We start from the raw sequence: 22,403 nt of genomic DNA on the forward strand, positions 1-22,403 counted from the left end.
AACAGAAAGAAGTTTCACACAATTCTTCTGTGTAGTTTTTATTTGTAGACATTCTTTTTCCCAATATAGGCCTCTTAGCGCTCAGAATGTCCAATTGCAGTTTCTACAGAAAGAGTGTTTCAGAACGGCTCAATCAAAAGTAAGGTTCAACTCTGTTAGTTGAATGCACAGAACAGAAAGAAGTTTCATACAATGCTTCTGTGTAGTTTATATTTGAACATATTCTTTTTTCCACTATTACCCACTTAGCGCTACGAATGTCCAGTTGCATTTTCTACAGACAGAGTGTTTCAAAACTGCTCAATCAAATGTATGGTTTAACTCTGTTAGCTGAATGCTCAGATCAGAAAGAAGTTTCACAGAATGCTTCTGTGTAGTTTATATTTGAATATATTCCTTTTTCCACTACTACGCTCTTAGCGCTCCAAATGTCCAGTTGCATTTTCTACAGAAAGAATGTTCAGATCTGCTCAATCAAAAGTATGGTTTAACTCTGTTAGCTGAATGCACAGATCACAAAGAAGTTTCACCGAATGATTCTGTGTAGTTTATATTTGTAGACATTCTTTTTCCACTATTACCCTCTTAGCGCTCCGAATCTCCACTTGCATTTTCTACAAAAAGAGTGTTTCATAACTGCTCAATCAAAAATATGTTTTATCTCTGTTAACTGAATTTACAGATCAGAAATAAGTTTCACAGAATGCATCTGTGTAGTTTTTATTTGAAGATATTCTTTTTCCCAATGTATCCCTCTTAGCGCTTAGCATGTCCAATTGCAGTTTCTACAGAAAGAGTGTTTCAGAACGGCTCAATCAAAAGTAAGGTTCAACTCTGTTAGTTGAATGCACAGAACAGAAAGAATTTTCACAGAATGCTACTGTGTAGTTTATATTTGAATATATTCCTTTTTCCACTATTACCCTCTTAGCGCTCCGAATGTCCACTTGCATTTTCTACAGAAAGAGTGTTCGGAACTGCGCAATAAAAAGTATGGTTTAACTCTGTTAGCTTAATGAACATATCAGAAATAAGTTTCACAAAATGCTTCTGTGTAGTTTTTATTTGAAGATATTTTTTTTCCCAATATAGGCCTCTTAGCGCTCAGAATGTCCAATTGCAGTTTCTACAGAAAGAGTGTTTCAGAACGGCTCAATCAAAACTAAGGTTCAAATCTTTTAGTTGAACAAACAGAACAGAAAGAAGTTTCACACAATTCTTCTGTGTAGTTTTTATTTGTAGACATTCTTTTTCCCAATATAGGCCTCTTAGCGCTCAGAATGTCCAATTGCAGTTTCTACAGAGAGAGTGTTTCAGAACGGCTCAATCAAAAGTAAGGTTCAACTATGTTAGTTGAATGCACAGAACAGAAAGAAGTTTCATACAATGCTTCTGTGTAGTTTATATTTGAACATATTCTTTTTTCCACTATTACCCACTTAGCGCTACGAATGTCCAGTTGCATTTTCTACAGACAGAGTGTTTCAAAACTGCTCAATCAAAAGTATGGTTTAACTCTGTTAGCTGAATGCTCAGATCAGAAAGAAGTTTCACACAATGCTTCTGTGTAGTTTATATTTGAATATATTCCTTTTTCCACTACTACGCTCTTAGCGCTCCAAATGTCCAGTTGCATTTTCTACAGAAAGAGTGTTCAGATCTGCTCAATCAAAAGTATGGTTTAACTCTGTTAGCTGAATGCACAGATCAGAAAGAAGTTTCACCGAATGATTCTGTGTAGTTTATATTTGAAGACATTCCTTTTTCCACTATTACCCTCTTAGCGCTCCGAATCTCCACTTGCATTTTCTACAAAAAGAGTGTTTCATAACTGCTCAATCAAAAATATGTTTTATCTCTGTTAACTGAATTTACAGATCAGAAATAAGTTTCACAGAATGCATCTGTGTAGTTTTTATTTGAAGATATTCTTTTTCCCAATGTAGGCCTCTTAGCGCTTAGCATGTCCAATTGCAGTTTCTACAGAAAGAGTGTTTCAGAACGGCTCAATCAAAAGTAAGGTTCAACTCTGTTAGTTGAATGCACAGAACAGAAAGAATTTTCACAGAATGCTACTGTGTAGTTTATATTTGAATATATTCCTTTTTCCACTATTACCCTCTTAGCGCTGCGAATGTCCACTTGCATTTTCTACAGAAAGAGTGTTCAGAACTGCGCAATCAAAAGTATGGTTTAACTCTGTTAGCTTAATGAACATATCAGAAATAAGTTTCACACAATGCTTCTGTGTAGTTTTTATTTGAAGATATTTTTTTTCCCAATATAGGCCTCTTAGCGCTCAGAATGTCCAATTGCAGTTTCTACAGAAAGAGTGTTTCAGAAAGGCTCAATCAAAAGTAAGGTTCAACTCTGTTAGTTGAATGCACAGAACAAAAGAAATTTTATACAATGCTTCTGTGTAGTTTATATTTGAACATATTCTTTTTTCCACTATTACCCACTTGGCGCTACGAATGTCTGGTTGCATTTTCTACAGACAGAGTGTTTCAAAACTGCTCAATCAAAAGTATGGTTTAACTCTGTTAGCTGAATGCTCAGATCAGAAAGAAGTTTCACAGAATGCTTCTGTGTACTTTATATTTGAATATATTCCTTTTTCCACTACTACTCTCTTAGCGCTCCAAATGTCCAGTTGCATTTTCTACAGAAAGAGTGTTCAGATCTGCTCAATCAAAAGTATGGTTTAACTCTGTTAGCTGAATGCACAGATCAGAAACAATTTTCACAGAATGATTCTGTGTAGTTTATATTTGGAGACATTCCTTTTTCCACTATTACCCTCTTAGCGCTCCGAATCTCCACTTGCATTTTCTACAGAAAGAGTGTTTCAGAACGGCTCAATCAAACTAAGGTTCAACTCTTTTAGTTGAACAAACAGAACAGAAAGAAGTTTCACACAATTCTTCTGTGTAGTTTTTATTTGTAGACATTCTTTTTCCCAATATAGGCCTCTTAGCGCTCAGAATGTCCAATTGCAGTTTCTACAGAAAGAGTGTTTCAGAACGGCACAATCAAAAGTAAGGTTCAACTCTGTTAGTTGAATGCACAGAACAGAAAGAAGTTTCATACAATGCTTCTGTGTAGTTTATATTTGAACATATTCTTTTTTCCACTATTACCCACTTAGCGCTACGAATGTCCAGTTGCATTTTCTACAGACAGAGTGTTTCAAAACTGCTCAATCAAAAGTATGGTTTAACTCTGTTAGCTGAATGCTCAGATCAGAAAGAAGTTTCACAGAATGCTTCTGTGTAGTTTATATTTGAATATATTCCTTTTTCCACTACTACGCTCTTAGCGCTCCAAATGTCCAGTTGCATTTTCTACAGAAAGAATGTTCAGATCTGCTCAATCAAAAGTATTGTTTAACTCTGTTAGCTGAATGCACAGATCACAAAGAAGTTTCACCGAATGATTCTGTGTAGTTTATATTTGAAGACATTCTTTTTCCACTATTACCCTCTTAGCGCTCCGAATCTCCACTTGCATTTTCTACAAAAAGAGTGTTTCATAACTGCTCAATCAAAAATATGTTTTATCTCTGTTAACTGAATTTACAGATCAGAAATAAGTTTCACAGAATGCATCTGTGTAGTTTTTATTTGAAGATATTCTTTTTCCCAATGTAGGCCTCTTAGCGCTTAGCATGTCCAATTGCAGTTTCTACAGAAAGAGTGTTTCAGAACGGCTCAATCAAAAGTAAGGTTCAACTCTGTTAGTTGAATGCACAGAACAGAAAGAATTTTCACAGAATGCTACTGTGTAGTTTATATTTGAATATACTCCTTTTTCCACTATTACCCTCTTAGCGCTCCGAATGTCCACTTGCATTTTCTACAGAAAGAGTGTTCAGAACTGCGCAATCAAAAGTATGGTTTAACTCTGTTAGCTTAATGAACATATCAGAAATAAGTTTCACACAATGCTTCAGTGTAGTTTTTATTTGAAGATATTATTTTTCCCAATATAGGCCTCTTAGCGCTCAGAACGTCCAATTGCAGTTTCTACAGAAAGACTATTTCAGAACGGCTCAATCAAAAGTAAGGTTCAACTCTGTTAGTTGAATGCACAGAACAGAAAGAAGTTTCATACAATGCTTCTGTGTAGTTTATATTTGAACATATTCTTTTTTCCACTATTACCCACTTAGCGCTACGAATGTCCAGTTGCATTTTCTACAGACAGAGTGTTTCAAAACTGCTCAATCAAAAGTATGGTTTAACTCTGTTAGCTGAATGCTCAGATCAGAAAGAAGTTTCACAGAATGCTTCTGTGTAGTTTATATTTGAATATATTCCTTTTTCCACTACTACTCTCTTAGCGCTCCAAATGTCCAGTTGCATTTTCTTCAGAAAGAGTGTTCAGATCTGCTCAATCAAAAGTATGGTTTAACTCTGTTAGCTGAATGCACAGAACAGGAAGAAGTTTCAGAGAATGATTCTGTGTAGTTTATATTTGAAGACATTCGTTTTTCCACTATTATCCTCTTAGCGCTCCGAATCTCCAATTGCATTTTCTACAGAAAGAGTGTTTCAGAACTGCTCAATCAAAACTAAGGTTCAAATCTTTTAGTTGAATGAACAGAAAAGAAAGAAGTTTCACAGAATGCTTCTGTGTAGTTTTTATTTGTAGATATTCTTTTTCCCAATATAGGCCTCTTAGCGCTCAGAATGTCCAATTGAAGGTTCTACAGAAAGAGTGTTTCAGAACGGCTCAATCAAAAGTAAGGTTCAACCCTGGTAGTTGAATGCACAGAAGAGAAAGAAGTTTCACAGCATGATTCTGTGTAGTTTATATTTGAAGACATTCCTTTTTCCACTATTACCCTCTTAACGCTCTGAATCCCACTTGCATTTTCTACAGAAAGAGTGTTTCAGAACGGCTCAATCAAAACTAAGGTTCAACTCTATTAGTTGAACGAACAGAACAGAAAGAAGTTTCACAGAATGCTTCTGTGTAGTTTTTATTTGTAGATATTCTTTTCCCAATATAGGCCTCTTAGCGCTCAGAATGTCCAATTGCAGTTTCTACAGAAAGAGTGTTTCAGAACGGCTCAATCAAAAGTAAGGTTCAACCCTGGTAATTGAATGCACAGAACGGAAAGAAGTTTCAAAGAATGCTTCTGTGTAGTTTATATTTGAATATATTCCTTTTTCCACTACTACTCTCTTAGCGCTCCAAATGTTCAGTTGCATTTTCTACAGAAAGAATGTTCAGATCTGCACAATCAAAAGTATGGTTTAACTCTGTTAGCTGAATGCACAGATCAGAAAGATGTTTCACAGTATGATTCTGTGTAGTTTATAATTGAAGACATTACTTTTTCCACTATTACACTCTTAGCTCTCAGAATGTCCAATTGCAGTTTCTACAGAAAGAGTGTTTCAGAACGGCTCAATCAAAAGTAAGGTTCAACCCTGGTAGTTGAATGCCCAGAACAGAAAGAAGTTTCACAGAATGCTTCTGTGTAGTTTATATTTGAATATATTCCTTTTTCCACTATTACCCTCTTAGCGCTCCGAAAGTCCACTTGCATTTTCTACAGAAAGAGTGTTCTGAACTGCGCAATCAAAAGTATGGTTTAACTCTGTTAGCTGAATGCACATATCAGAAATAAGTTTCAAACAATGCTTCTGTGTAGTTTTTATTTGAAGATATTATTTTTCCCACTATATGCCTCTTAGCGCTCAGAATGTCCAATTGCAGTTTCTACAGAAAGAGTGTTTCAGAACGGCTCAATCAAATGTAAGGTTCAACTCTCTTAGCTGAATGCACAGAACAGACAGAAGTTTCACAGAACGCTTCTGTGTAGTATTTAGTTTAAGATACTCCTTTTTGGACTATTACCCACTTAGCGCTCCGAATATCCACTGGCAGTTTCTACACAAAGAGTGTTTCAGAACTGCTCTTTCCAAAGTAAGGCTAAACCCTGTTAGTTGAATGCGGAGAACAGAAAGTGGTTTCAGAAAATGCTTCTGTGTAGTTTTGAATTGGAGATATTCCTTTTTCCTCTATTACAATCTTAGCGCTACGAATGTCCACTTGCATTTTCTACAAAAAGTGTGTTTCATAACTGCTCAATCAAAAATATGATTTAGCTCTGTTAACTGAATTTATAGATCAGAAATAAGTTTCACAGAATGCATCTGTGTAGTTTTTATTTGAAGATATTCTTTTTCCCAATGTAGGCCTCTTAGCGCTTAGAATGTCCAATTGCAGTTTCTACAGAAAGAGTGTTTCAGAACAGCTCAATCAAAAGTAAGGTTCAACTCTGTTAGTTGAATGCACAGAACAGAAAGAAGTTTCATACAATGCTTCTGTGTAGTTTATATTAGAACATATTCTTTTTTCCACTATTACCCACTTAGCGCTACGAATGTCCAGTTGCATTTTCTACAGACAGAGTGTTTCAAAACTGCTCAATCAAAATTATGGTTTAACTCTGTTAGCTGAATGCTCAGATCAGAAAGAAGTTTCACAGAATGATTCTGTGTAGTTTATATTTGAATATATTCCTTTTTCCACGACTACCCTCTTAGCGCTCCAAATGTCCAGTTGCATTTTCTACAGAAAGAGTGTTCAGATCTGCTCAATAAAAAGTATGGTTTAACTCTGTTAGCTGAATGCACAGATCAGAAAGAAGTTTCACAGAATGATTCTGTGTAGTTTATATTTGAAGACATTCCTTTTTCCACTATTATCCTCTTAGCGCTCTGAATCCAACTTGCATTTTCTACAGAAAGAGTGTTTCAGAACGGCTCAATCAAAACTAAGCTTCAAATCTATTAGTTGAATGAACATAACAGAAAGAAGTTTCACAGAATGCTTCTGTGTAGTTTTTATTTGTAGATATTCTTTTCCCAATATAGGCCTCTTAGCGCTCAGAATGTCCAGTTGCAGTTTATACAGAAAGAGTGTTTCAGAACGGCTCAATCAAAAGTAAGGTTCAACCCTGGTAGTTGAATGCACAGAACAGAAAAAATTTTCACAAAATGCTTCTGTGTAGTTTATATTTGAATATATTTCTTTTTCCACTATTACCCTCTTAGCGCTCCGAATGTCCACTTGCATTTTCTACAGAAAGTGTGTTCTGAACTGCGCAATCAAAAGTATGGTTTAACTCTGTTAGCTGAATGCACATATCAGAAATAAGTTTCAAACAATGCTTCTGTGTAGTTTTTATTTGAAGATATTATTTTTCCCAATTTAGGCCTCTTAGCGCTCAGAATGTCCAATTGCAGTTTCTACAGAAAGAGTGTTTCAGAACGGCTCAATCAAAAGTAAGGTTCAAATCTGTTATTTGAATGCACAGAACAGAAAAAAGTTTCATACAATGCTTCTGTGTAGTTTATATTTGAACATATTCTTGTTTCCACTATTACCCTCTTAGCGCTCCAAATGTCCAGTTGCATTTTCTACAGAAAGAGTGTTCAGATCTGCTCAATCAAAAGTATGGTTTAACTCTGTTAGCTGAATGCACAGATCAGAAATATGTTTCACAGTATGATTCTGTGTAGTTTATATTTGAAGACATTACTTTTTCCACTATTACCCTCTTAGCACTCCGAATCTCCACTTGCATTTTCTACAGAAAGAGTGTTTCAGAGCGGCTCAATCAAAACTAATGTTCAACTCTTTTAGTTGAATGAACAGAACAGAAAGAGGTTTCACAGAATGCTTCTGTGTAGTTTATATTTGAATATATTCCTTTTTCCACTATTGCTCTCTTAGCGCTGCGAATGTCCACTTGCATTTTCTACAGAAATAGTGTTTCAGAACGGCTCAATCAAAACTAAGGTTCAACACTGGTAGTTGAATGCCCAGAACAGAAAGAAGTTTCACAGAATGCTTCTGTGTAGTTTATATTTGAATATATTCCTTTTTCCACTATTACCCTCTTAGCGCTCCGAAAGTCCACTTGCATTTTCTACAGAAAGAGTGTTCTGAACTCCGCAATCAAAAGTATGGTTTAACTCTGTTAGCTGAATGCACACATCAGAAATAAGTTTCAAACAATGCTTCTGTGTAGTTTTTATTTGAAGATATTATTTTTCCCAATATAGGCCCCTTAGCGCTCAGAATGTCCAATTGCAGTTTCTACAGAAAGAGTGTTTCAGAATGGCTCAATCAAATGTAAGTTTCCGCTCTCTTAGCTGAATGCACAGAACAGACAGAAGTTTCACAGAATGCTTCTGTGTAGTATTTAGTTGAAGATACTACTTTTTGGACTATTACCCACTTAGCACTCCGAATATCCACTGGCAGTTTCTACACAAAGAGTGTTTCAGAACTGCTCTTTCAAAAGTAAGGCTGAACTCTGTTAGTTGAATGCGTAGAACAGAAAGTGGTTTCAGAGAATGCTTCTGTGTAGTTTTTAATTGGAGATATTCCTTTTTCCTATATTACAATCTTAGCGCTATGAATGTCCACCTGCATTTTCTACAAAAAGTGTGTTTCTTAACTGCTCAATCAAAAATATGATTTAGCTCTGTTAACTGAATTTACAGATCAGAAATAAGTTTCACAGAATGCATCTGTGTAGTTTTTATTTGAAGATATTCTTTTTCCCAATGTAGGCCTCTTAGCGCTTAGAATGTCCAATTGCAGTTTCTACAGAAAGAGTGTTTCAGAACGGCTCAATCAAAAGTAAGGTTCAACTCTGTTAGTTGAATGCACAGCACAGAAAGAAGTTTCACAGAATGCTACTGTGTAGTTTATATTTCAATATATTCCTTTTTCCACTATTACCCTCTTAGCGCTCCGAATGTCCACTTGCATTTTCTACAGAAAGAGTGTTCGGAACTGCGCAATCAAAAGTATGGATTAACTCTGTTAGCTGAATGCACATATCAGAAATAAGTTTCACACAATGCTTCTGTGTAGTTTTTATTTGAAGATATTATTTTTCCCAATATAGGCCTCTTAGCGCTCAGAATGTCCAATTGCAGTTTCTACAGAAAGAGTGTTTCAGAACGGCTCAATCAAAAGTAAGGTTCAACTCTGTTAGTTGAATGCACAGAACAGAAAGAAGTTTCATACAATGCTTCTGTGTAGTTTATATTTGAACATATTCTTTTTTCCACTATTACCCACTTAGCGCTACGAATGTCCAGTTGCATTTTCTACAGACAGAGTGTTTCAAAACTGCTCAATCAAAAGTATGGTTTAACTCTGTTAGCTGAATGCTCAGATCAGAAGGAAGTTTCACAGAATGCTTCTGTGTAGTTTATATTTGAATATATTCCTTTTTCCACGACTACCCTCTTAGCACTCCAAATGTCCAGTTGCATTTTCTTCAGAAAGAGTGTTCAGATCTGCTCAATCAAAAGTATGGTTTATCTCTGTTAGCTGAATGCACAGATCAGAAAGAAGTTTCACAGAATGATTCTGTGTAGTTTATATTTGAAGACATTCCTTTTTCCACTATTATCCTCTTAGCGCTCTGAATCCCACTTGCATTTTCTACAGAAAGAGTGTTTCAGAACGGCTCAATTAAAACTAAGGTTCAACTCTATTAGTTGAATGAACAGAACAGAATGAAGTTTCACAGAATGCTTCTGTGTAGTTTTTATTTGTAGATATTCTTTTCCCAATATAGGCCTCTTATCGCTCAGAATGTCCAATTGCAGTTTCTACAGAAAGAGTGTTTCAGAACGGCTCAATCAAAAGTAAGGTTCAACCCTGGTAGTTGAATGAACAAAACAGAAAGAATTTTCACAAAATGCTTCTGTGTAGTTTATATTTGAATATATTCCTTTTTCCACTATTACCCTCTTAGCGCTCCGAATGTCCACTTGCATTTTCTACAGTAAGAGTGTTCTGAACTGCGCAATCAAAAGTATGGTTTAACTCTGTTAGCTGAATGCACATATCAGAAATAAGTTTCAAACAATGCTTCTGTGTAGTTTTTATTTGAAGATATTATTTTTCCCAATATAGGCCTCTTAGGGCTCAGAATGTCCAATTGCAGTTTCTACAGAAAGAGTGTTTCAGAACGGCTCAATCAAATGTAAGGTTCAACTCTGTTAGTTGAATGCACAGAACAGACAGAAGTTTCACAGAATGCTTCTGTGTAGTATTTAGTTGAAGATACTCCTTTTTGGACTATTACCCACTTAGCGCTCCGAATATCCACTGGCAGTTTCTACACAAAGAGTGTTTCAGAACTGCTCCTTCAAAAGTAAGGCTCAATTCTGTTAGTTGAATGCGGAGAACAGAAATGGGTTTCAGAGAATGCTTCTGTGTAGTTTTTAATTGGAGATATTCCTTTTTCCTCTATTACAATCTTAGCGCTCCGAATGTCCACTTGCATTTTCTACAAAAAGAGTGTTTCATAACTGCTCAATCAAAAATATGGTTTAGCTCTGTTAACTGAATTTACAGATCAGAAATAAGTTTCACAGAATGCATCTGTGTAGTTTTTATTTGAAGATATTCTTTTTCCCAATGTAGGCCTCTTAGCGCTTAGAATGTCCAATTGCAGTTTCTACAGAAAGAGTGTTTCAGAACGGCTCAATCAAAAGTAAGGTTCAACTCTGTTAGCTGAATGCACAGAACAGAAAGAAGTTTCACAGAATGCTACTGTGTAGTTTATATTTGAATATATTCCTTTTTCCACTATTACCCTCTTAGCGCTCCGAATGTCCACTTGCATTTTCTACAGAAAGAGTGTTCGGAACTGCGCAATCAAAAGTATGGTTTAACTCTGTTAGCTGAATGCACATATCAGAAATAAGTTTCACACAATGCTTCTGTGTAGTTTTTATTTGAAGATATTATTTTTCCCAATATAGGCCTCTTAGCACTCAGAATGTCCAATTGCAGTTTCTACAGAAAGAGTGTTTCAGAACGGCTCAATCAAAAGTAAGGTTCAACTCTGTTAGTTGAATGCACAGAACAGAATGTAGTTTCACAGATTGCTTCTGTGTAGTTTGTATTTGAAGATATTCCTTTTTCCACTGATACCCTTTTTAGAGCTCAGAATGTCCACTTGCATTTTCTACAGAAAGTGTGTTCAGAACTGCTCTATCAAAGGTATGTTTTAACTCTTCAGGTCAATGCACAGATCAGAAATAAGTTTCACAGAATTTTTCTGTGTAGTTTATATTTGAAGACATTCCATTTTCCACTATTACCCACTTAGCGCTCTGAATGTCCAGTTGCATTTTCTACAGAAAGAGTGTTCTGAACGGCTCAATCAAAAGTATGGTTTTACTCTGTTATTTGAATGCACATATCAGAAATAAGTTTCACAGAATCCTTCCGTGTAGTATTTTGTTGAAGATATTCCTTTTTCGACTATTATCCTCTTAGCTCTCCGAATGTCCAATTTCAGTTTCTAAACAAAGAGTGTTTCAGAACTGCTCCTTCAAAAGTAGGGCTCAACTCTGTTAGTTGAATGCAGAGAACAGAAAGGAGTTTCACAGAATGCCCCTGTGTAGTTTATATTTGAATATATTCCCTTTTTCAGTATTACCCTCTTAGCGCTCCGAATGTCCACTTGCATTTTCTACAGAAAGAGTGTTCAGAACTGCTCAATCCAAAGTATGGTTTAACTCTGTTAGCTAAATGCACAGATCAGAAAGAATTTTCACAGAATTCTTCTGTGTACTTTTTATTTGAAGATATTCCTTTCTCCAATATAGGAGTCTTAGCGCTCAGAATGTCCAATTGCAGATTCTACAGAAAGAGTGTTTCAGAAAGGCTCAATCAAAAGTAAGGTTCAACTCTGTTAGTTGAATGCACAGAACAGAAAGTAGTTTCACAGAATGCTTCTGTGTAGTTTATATTTGAATATATTACTTTTTCCACTACTACCCTCTTAGCGCTCCAAATGTCCAGTTGCATTTTCTACAGAAAGAGTGTTCAGAACTGCTCAATCAAATGTATGATTTAAGTCTCTTAGCTGAATGCACAGATTAGAAAGAAGTTGCACAGAATGCTTCTGTGTAGTTTTTATTTGAAGATATAATTTTTCCCAATATAGGCCTCTTAGTGCTCAGATTGTCCAATTGCAGTTTCTACAGAAAGAGTGTTTCAGAATGGCTCTTTCAAAAGTAAGGTTCAACTCTGCTATTTCAATGCACAGAACAGGAAGTAGTTTCACAGAATGCTTCTCTGTAGTTCACATTTGACGGTATTACTTTTTCCACTATTACCCTCTTAGAGCTCGGAATGTCCACTTGCATTTTCTACAGAAAGTGTGTTCAGAACTGCTCCATCAAAAGTATGGTTTAACTCTGTTAGTTGAATGCACAGATCAGAAAGAAGTTTCACAGAATTCTTCTGTGTAGTTTTTATTTGAAGATATTCCTTTTTCCAATATAGGTCTCTTAGCGCTCAGAATGTCCAATTGCAGTATCTACAGAAAGAGAGTTTCAGAACTGCTCAATCAAAAGTAAGGTTCAATACTGTTAGTTGAATGCACGGAACAGAAAGAAGTTTCAGAGAATTCTTCTGTGTAGTTTATATTTGAAGATATTCCATTTTCCACTATTACCCTCTTAGCGCTCCGAATCACCACTTGCATTTTCTACAGAAAGAGTGTTTCAGAACGGCTCAATCAAAAGTAAGGTTGAACTCTTTTAGTTGAATGCACAGAACAGAAAGAAGTTTCACAGAATGCTTCTGTGTAGTATTTAGTTATAGATATTCCTTTTTCGACTATTACCCTCTTAGCATTCCGAATGTCCACTGGCAGTTTCTACACAAAGATTGTTTCAGAACAGCTCCTTCAAAGTAAGGCTCAAATCAGTTAGTTGAATGCAGAGAACAGAAAGGAGTTTCAGAGAATGCTTCTGTGTAGTTTTAATTTGGGGAAATTCCTTTTTCCACTAATACAATTTTAGCGCTCCGAATGTCCACTTGCGTTTTCTACAGAAAGAGTGTCTCATAACTTCTCAATCAAAAGTATGGTTTAACTCTGTTAGCTGAATGCACAGATCAGAAATAAGTTTCACAGAATGCTTCTGAGTAGTTTTTATTTGGAGATATTCTTTTTCCCAATATAGGCCACTTAGCGCTCAGAATGTCCAATTGCCGTTTCTACAGAATGAGTGTTTCAGAAGGCTCAATCAAAAGTAAGGTTCAACTCTGTTAGTTGAATGCACAGAACAGAAAGAAGTTTCACAGAATGCTTCTGTGTAGTTTATATTTGAATGTATTCTTTTTTCCACTATTACCATCTTAACGCTCCGAATGTCCACTTGCATTTTCTACAGAAAGAGAGTTTCAGAAAGGCTCAATCAAAAGTAAGGTTCAACTCTGTTACTTGAATGCACAGAACAGAAAGAAGTTTCACAGAATGCTTCTGTGTAGTTTATATTTGAATATATTCCTTTTTCCAGTATTACCCTCTTAGTGCTCCGAATGTCCACTTGCATTTTCTACAGAAAGAGTGTTCTGAACGGCACAATCAAAAGTATGGTTTTACTCTGTTATTTGAATGCACATATCAGAAATAAGTTTCACAGAATCCTTCCGTGTAGTATTTTGTTGAAGATATTCCTTTTTCGACTATTATCCTCTTAGCTCTCCGAATGTCCAATTTCAGTTTCTAAACAAAGAGTGTTTCAGAACTGCTCCTTCAAAAGTAGGGCTCAACTCTGTTAGTTGAATGCAGAGAACAGAAAGGAGTTTCACAGAATGCCCCTGTGTAGTTTATATTTGAATATATTCCCTTTTTCAGTATTACCCTCTTAGCGCTCCGAATGTCCACTTGCATTTTCTACAGAAAGAGTGTTCAGAACTGCTCAATCCAAAGTATGGTTTAACTCTGTTAGCTGAATGCACAGATCAGAAAGAATTTTCACAGAATGCTTCTGTGTACTTTTTATTTGAAGATATTCCTTTCTCCAATATAGGAGTCTTAGCGCTCAGAATGTCCAATTGCAGTTTCTATAGAAAGAGTGTTTCAGAAAGGCTCAATCAAATGTAAGGTTCAACTCTGTTAGTTGAATGCACAGAACAGAAAGTAGTTTCACAGAATGCTTCTGTGTAGTTTATATTTGAATATATAACTTTTTCCACTACTACCCTCTTAGCGCTCCAAATGTCCAGTTGCATTTTCTACAGAAAGAGTGTTCAGAACTGCTCAATCAAATGTATGATTTAAGTCTCTTAGCTGAATGCACAGATTAGAAAGAAGTTGCACAGAATGCTTCTGTGTAGTTTTTATTTGAAGATATACTTTTTCCCAATATAGGCCTCTTAGTGCTCAGATTGTCCAATTGCAGTTTCTACAGAAAGAGTGTTTCAGAATGGCTCTTTCAAAAGTAAGGTTCAACTCTGCTATTTCAATGCACAGAACAGAAAGTAGTTTCACAGAATGCTTCTCTGTAGTTCATATTTGACGGTATTACTTTTTCCACTATTACCCTCTTAGAGCGCGGAATGTCCACTTGCATTTTCTACAGAAAGTGTGTTCAGAACTGCTCCATCAAAAGTATGGTTTAACTCTGTTAGTTGAATGCACAGATCAGAAAGAAGTTTCACAGAATTCTTCTGTGTAGTTTTTATTTGAAGATATTCCTTTTTCCAATATAGGTCTCTTAGCGCTCAGAATGTCCAATTGCAGTATCTACAGAAAGAGAGTTTCAGAACTGCTCAATCAAAAGTAAGGTTCAATACTGTTAGTTGAATGCACGGAACAGAAAGAAGTTTCAGAGAATTCTTCTGTGTAGTTTATATTTGAAGATATTCCTTTTTCCACTATTACCTTCTTAGCGCTCCGAATCACCACTTGCATTTTCTACAGAAAGAGTGTTTCAGAACGGCTCAATCAAAAGTAAGGTTGAACTCTTTTAGTTGAATGCACAGAACAGAAAGAAGTTTCACAGAATGCTTCTGTGTAGTTTATATTTGAATATATTCCTTTTTCCAGTATTACCCTCTTAGTGCTCCGAATGTCCACTTGCATTTTCTACAGAAAGAGTGTTCTGAACGGCACAATCAAAAGTATGGTTTTACTCTGTTATTTGAATGCACATATCAGAAATAAGTTTCACAGAATCCTTCCGTGTAGTATTTTGTTGAAGATATTCCTTTTTCGACTATTATCCTCTTAGCTCTCCGAATGTCCAATTTCAGTTTCTAAACAAAGAGTGTTTCAGAACTGCTCCTTCAAAAGTAGGGCTCAACTCTGTTAGTTGAATGCAGAGAACAGAAAGGAGTTTCACAGAATGCCTCTGTGTAGTTTATATTTGAATATATTCCCTTTTTCAGTATTACCCTCTTAGCGCTCCGAATGTCCACTTGCATTTTCTACAGAAAGAGTGTTCAGAACTGCTCAATCCAAAGTATGGTTTAACTCTGTTAGCTGAATGCACAGATCAGAAAGAATTTTCACAGAATGCTTCTGTGTACTTTTTATTTGAAGATATTCCTTTCTCCAATATAGGAGTCTTAGCGCTCAGAATGTCCAATTGCAGTTTCTACAGAAAGAGTGTTTCAGAACGGCTCAATCAAAAGTAAGGTTCAACTCTGTTAGTTGAATGCACAGAACAGAAAGTAGTTTCACAGAATGCTTCTGTGTAGTTTATATTTGAATATATTACTTTTTCCACTACTACCCTCTTAGCGCTCCAAATGTCCAGTTGCATTTTCTACAGAAAGAGTGTTCAGAACTGCTCAATCAAATATATGATTTAACTCTCTTAGCTGAATGCACAGATTAGAAAGAAGTTGCCCAGAATGCTTCTGTGTAGTTTTTATTTGAAGATATATTTTTCCCAATATAGGCCTCTTAGTGCTCAGATTGTCCAATTGCAGTTTCTACAGAAAGAGTGTTTCAGAATGGCTCTTTCAAAAGTAAGGTTCAACTCTGCTATTTCAATGCACAGAACAGAAAGTAGTTTCACAGAATGCTTCTCTGTAGTTCATATTTGACGGTATTACTTTTTCCACTATTACCGTCTTAGAGCTCGGAATGTCCACTTGCATTTTCTACAGAAAGTGTGTTCAGAACTGCTCCATCAAAAGTATGGTTTAACTCTGTTAGTTGAATGCACAGATCAGAAAGAAGTTTCACAGAATTCTTCTGTGTAGTTTTTATTTGAAGATATTCCTTTTTCCAATATAGGTCTCTTAGCGCTCAGAATGTCCAATTGCAGTTTCTACAGAAAGAGTGTTTCAGAACGGCTCAATCAAAAGTAAGGTTCAACCCTGGTAGTTGAATGCACAGAACAGAAAGAAGTTTCACACAATGCTTCTGTGTAGTTTATATTTGAATATATTCCTTTTTCCACTATTACCCTCTTAGCGCTCTGAATGTCCACTTGCATTTTCTACAGAAAGAGTGTTCTGAACTGCGCAATCAAAAGTATGGTTTAACTCCGTTAGCTGAATGCACATATCAGAAATAAGTTTCAAACAATGCTTCTGTGTAGTTTTTATTTGAAGATATTATTTTTCCCAATATAAGCCTCTTAGCGCTCAGAATGTCCAATTGCAGTTTCTACAGAAAGAGTGTTTCAGAACGGCTCAATCAAATGTAAGGTTCAACTCTCTTAGTTGAATGCACAGAACAGAAAGAAGTTTCACAGAATGCTTCTGTGTAGTATTTAGTTTAAGATACTCCTTTTTGGACTATTACCCACTTCGCGCTCCAAATATCCACTGGCAGTTTCTACACAAAGAGTGTTTCAGAACTGCTCCTTCAAATGTAGGGCTCAGCTCTGTTAGTTGAATGCGGAGAACAGAAAGTGGTTTCAGAGAATGCTTCTGTGTAGTTTTTAATTGGAGATATTCCTTTTTCCTCTATTACAATCTTAGCGCTCCGAATGTCCACTTGCATTTTCTACAAAAAGAGTGTTTCATAACTGCTCAATCAAAAATATGGTTTAGCTCTGTTAACTGAATTTACAGATCGGAAATAAGTTTCACAGAATGCATCTGTGTAGTTTTTATTTGAAGATATTCTTTTTCCCAATGTAGGCCTCTTAGCGCTTAGAATGTCCAATTGCAGTTTCTACAGAAAGAGTGTTTCAGAACGGCTCAATCAAAAGTAAGGTTCAACTCTTTTAGTTGAATGCACAGAACAGAAAGGAGTTTCACAGAATGCTACTGTGTAGTTTATATGTGAATATATTCCTTTTTCCAATATTACCCTCTTAGCGCTCCGAATGTCCACTTGCATTTTCTACAGAAAGAGTGTTCGGAACTGCGCAATCAAAAGTATGGTTTAACTCTGTTTGCTGAATGCACATATCAGAAATAAGTTTCACACAATGCTTCTGTGTAGTTTTTATTTGATGATATTATTTTTCCCAATATAGGCCTCTTAGCGCTCAGAATGTCCAATTGCAGTTTCTACAGAAAGAGTGTTTCAGAACGACTCAATCAAAAGTAAGGTTCAACTCTGTTAGTTGAATGCACAGAACAGAAAGAAGTTTCATACAATGCTTCTGTGTAGTTTATATTTGAACATATTCTTTTTTCCACTATTACCCACTTAGCGCTACGAATGTCCAGTTGCATTTCCTACAGACAGAGTGTTTCAAAACTGCTCAATCAAAAGTATGGTTTAACTCTGTTAGCTGAATGCTCAGATCAGAAAGAAGTTTCACAGAATGCTTCTGTGTAGTTTATATATGAATATATTCCTTTTTCCACTACTACACTCTTAGCGCTCCAAATGTCCAGTTGCATTTTCTACAGAAAGAGTGTTCAGATCTGCTCAATCAAAAGTATGATTTAACACTGTTAGCTGAATGCACAGATCAGAAAGAAGTTGCACAGAATGATTCTGTGTAGTTTATATTTGAAGACATTCCTTTTTCCACTATTACCCTCTTAGCGCTCCGAATCTCCACTTACATTTTCTACAGAAAGAGTGTTTCAGAACGGCTCAATCAAAACTAATGTTCAACTCTTTTAGTTGAATGAACAGAACATAAAGAAATTTCACAGAATGCTTCTGTGTAGTTTTTATTTGTAGATATTCTTTTTCCCAATATAGGCCTCTTAGCGCTCAGAATGTCCAATTGCAGTTTCTACAGAAAGAGCGTTTCAGAACGGCTCAATCAAAAGTAAGGTTCAACCCTGGTAGTTGAATGCACAGAACAGAAAGAAGTTTCATACAATGCTTCTGTGTAGTTTATATTTGAACATATTCTTTTTTCCACTATTACCCACTTAGCGCTCCGAATGTCCACTTGCACTTTCTACAGAAAGTGTGTTCTGAACTGCGCAATCAAAAGTATGGTTTAACTCTGTTAGCTGAATGCATATATCAGACATAAGTTTCAAACAATGCTTCTGTGTAGTTTTTATTTGAAGATATTATTTTCCCAATATAGGCCTCTTAGCGCTCAGAATGTCCAATTGCAGTTTCTACAGCAAGAGTGTTTCAGAACGGCTCAATCAAATGTAAGGTTCAACTTTCTTAGTTGAATGCACAGAACAGAAAGAAGTTTCACAGAATGCTTCTGTGTAGTATTTAGTTGAAGATACTCCTTTTTGGACTATTACCCACTTAGCGCTCCGAATATCCACTGGCAGTTTCTACACAAAGAGTGTTTCAGAACTGCTTCTTCAAAAGTAAGGCCTAACTCTGTTAGTTGAATGCGGAGAACAGAAAGGGGTTTCAGAGAATGCTTCTGTGTAGTTTTTAATTGGAGATATTCCTTTTTCCTCTATTACAATCTTAGCGCTCCGAATGTCCACATGCATTTTCTACAAAAAGAGTGTTTCATAACTGCTCAATCAAAAATATGGTTTAGCTCTGTTAACTGAATTTACAGATCAGAAATAAGTTTCACAGAATGCATCTGTGTAGTTTTTATTTGAAGATATTCTTTTTCCCAATATAGGCCTCTTAGCGCTTAGAATGTCCAATTGCAGTTTCTACAGAAAGAGTGTTTCAGAACAGCTCAATCAAAAGTAAGGTTCAACTCTGTTAGCTGAATGCACAGAACAGAAAGAAGTTTCACAGAATGCTACTGTGTAGTTTATATTTGAATATATTCCTTTTTCCAGTATTACCCTCTTAGCGCTCCGAATGTCCACTTGCATTTTCTACAGAAAGAGTGTTCGGAACTGCGCAATCAAAAGTATGGTTTAAATCTGTTAGCTGAATGCACATATCAGAAATAAGTTTCACACAATGCTTCTGTGTAGTTTTTATTTGAAGATATTATTTTTCCCAATATAGGCCTCTTAGCACTCAGAATGTCCAATTGCAGTTTCTACAGAAAAAGTGTTGCAGAACGGCTCAATCAAAAGTAAGGTTCAACTCTGTTATTTGAATGCACAGAACAGAAAGAAGTTTCATACAATGTTTCTGTGTAGTTTATATTTGAACATATTCTTTTTTCCACTATTACCCACTTAGCGCTACGAATGTCCAGTTGCATTTTCTACAGACAGAGTGTTTCAAAACTGCTCAATCAAAAGTATGGTTTAACCCTGTTAGCTGAATGCTCAGATCAGAAAAAGTTTCACAGAATGCTTCTGTGTAGTTTATATTTGAATATATTCCTTTTTCCACTACTACACTCTTAGCGCTCCAAATGTCCAGTTGCATTTTCTACAGAAAGAGTGTTCAGATCTGCTCAATCAAAAGTATGGTTTAACTCTGTTAGCTGAATGCACAGATCAGAAAGAAGTTTCACAGAATGATTCAGTGTAGTTTATATTTGAAGACATTCCTTTTTCCACTATTACCCTCTTAGCGCTCCAAATCTCCACTTGCATTTTCTACAGAAAGAGTGTTTCAGAACGTCTCAATCAAAACTAAGGTAAAAATCTCTTAGTTGAATGCACAGAACAGAATTTAGTTTCACAGATTGCTTCTGTGTAGTTTGTATTTGAAGATATTCCTTTTTCCACTGTTACCCTCTTAGAGCTCAGAATGTCCACTTGCATTTTCTACAGAAAGTGTGTTCAGAACTGCTCTATCAAAAGTATGTTTTAACTCTTTAGGTGAATGCACAGATCAGAAATAAGTTTCACAGAATTTTTCTGTGTAGTTTATATTTGAAGATATTCCATTTTCCACTATTACCCACTTAGCGCTCTGAATGTCGAGTTGCATTTTCTACAGAAAGAGTGTTTCAGAACTGCTCAATCAAAAGTATGGTTTAACTCTGTTAGCTGAATGCACAGATCAGAAAGAAGTTTCACAGAATGCTGCTGTGTAGTGTTTATATGAAGTTATTCTTTTTAGCAATATAGGCCTCTTAGCGCACAGAATGTCCAATTGCAGTTTCTACAGAGAGAGTGTTTCAGAAAGGCTCAATCAAAAGTAAGGTTCAACTCTTTTAGTTGAATGAACAGAACAGAAAGAAGTTTCAGAGAATGATTCTGTGTAGTTTATATTTGAAGATATTCCTTTTTCCACTATTACCTTCTAAGCTCTCCGAATGTCCACTTGCATTTTCTACAGAAAGAGTGTTTCCGAACTGCTCAATCAAAAGTATGGTTTAACTCTGTTAGCTGAATGCACAGATCAGTACGAAGTTTCACAGAATGTTTCTGTGTAGTTTTTATTTGAAGATAGTCCTTTCCCAAATATAGGCCTCTTAGCGCTCCGAATATCCAATTTTAGTTTCTACAGAAAAAGTGTTTCAGAAAGCCTCAATGAAAAGTAGGGTTCAACTCTTTTAGTTGAATTCACAGAACGGAAAGAAGTTTCACAGAATGCTTCTGTGTAGTATTTATTTGAAGGTATTCCTTTTTCCACCAGTAACCTCTTAGCGCTCCAAAAGTCCAGTTGCATTTTCTACAGAAGGAGTGTTCAGAACTGCTCAATCATAAGTGTGGTTTAACCCTGTTAGGTGAATGCACAGATCAGAAAGAAGTTTCACAGAATTCTTCAGTGTAGTTTATATTTGAAGATATTCCATTTTCCACTATTACCCACTTAGCGCTCTGAATCTCCAGTTGCATTTTCTACAGAAAGAGTGTTTCAGAACTGCTCAGTCAAAAGAATGGTTTAACTCTGTTAGCTGAATGCACAGAACAGAAAGAAGTTTCACAGAATGCTGCGGTGTAATGTTTATAGGAAGATATTCTTTTTACCAATATAGGCCTCTTAGCGCTCAGAATGTCCAATTGCAGTTTCTACAGAAAGAGTGTTTCAGAAAGGCTCAATCAAATTAAGGTTCAACCCTGTTAGTTGAATGCACAGAACAGAAAGTAGTTTCACAGAATGCTTCTGTGTAGTTTATATTTGAATATATTACTTTTTCCACTACTACCCTCTTAGCGCTCCAAATGTCCAGTTGCATTTTCTACAGAAAGAGTGTTCAGAACTGCTCAATCAAATGTATGATTTAACTCTCTTAGCTGAATGTACAGATTAGAAAGAAGTTGCACAGAATGCTTCTGTGTAGTTTTTATTTGAAGCTATACTTTTTCCCAATATAGGCCTCTTAGTGCTCAGATTGTCCAATTGCAGTTTCTACAGAAAGAGTGTTTCAGAATGGCTCTTTCAATAGTAAGGTTCAACTCTGCTATTTCAATGCACAGAACAGAAAGTAGTTTCACAGAATGCTTCTCTGTAGTTCATATTTGACGATATTACTTTTTCCACTATTACCCTCTTAGAGCTCGGAATGTCCACTTGCATTTTCTACAGAAAGAGTGTTCAGAACTGCTCCATCAAAAGTATGGTTTAACTCTGTTAGTTGAATGCACAGATCAGAAAGAAGTTTCACAGAATTCTTCTGTGTAGTTTTTATTTGAAGATATTACTTTTTCCAATATAGGTCTCTTAGCGCTCAGAATGTCCAATTGCAGTATCTACAGAAAGAGAGTTTCAGAACTGCTCAATCAAAAGTAAGGTTCAATACTGTTAGTTGAATGCACGGAACAGAAAGAAGTTTCAGAGAATGCTTCTGTGTAGTTTATATTTGAAGATATTCCTTTTTCCACTATTACCCTCTTAGCGCTCCGAATCACCACTTGCATTTTCTACAGAAAGAGTGTTTCAGAACGGCTCAATCAAAAGTAAGGTTGAACTCGTTTAGTTGAATGCACAGAACAGAAAGAAGTTTCACAGAATGCTTCTGTGTAGTATTTAGTTATAGATATTCCTTTTTCGACTATTACCCTCTTAGCGTTCCGAATGTCCACTGGCAGTTTCTACACAAAGAGTGTTTCAGAACAGCTCCTTCAAAGTAAGGCTCAAATCTGTTAGTTGAATGCAGAGAACAGAAAGGAGTTTCAGAGAATGCTTCTGTGTAGTTTTAATTTGGGGATATTCCTTTTTCCACTAATACAATTTTAGCGCTCCGAATGTCCACTTGCGTTTTCTACAGAAAGAGTGTCTCATAACTTCTCAATCAAAAGTATGGTTTAACTCTGTTAGCTGAATGCACAGATCAGAAATAAGTTTCACAGAATGCTTCTGAGTAGTTTTTATTTGGAGATATTCTTTTTCC

This window comes from Symphalangus syndactylus, chromosome 3 (assembly GCF_028878055.3).
Source record: "Symphalangus syndactylus isolate Jambi chromosome 3, NHGRI_mSymSyn1-v2.1_pri, whole genome shotgun sequence".
Classification (NCBI taxonomy): Eukaryota; Metazoa; Chordata; class Mammalia; order Primates; family Hylobatidae; genus Symphalangus; species Symphalangus syndactylus.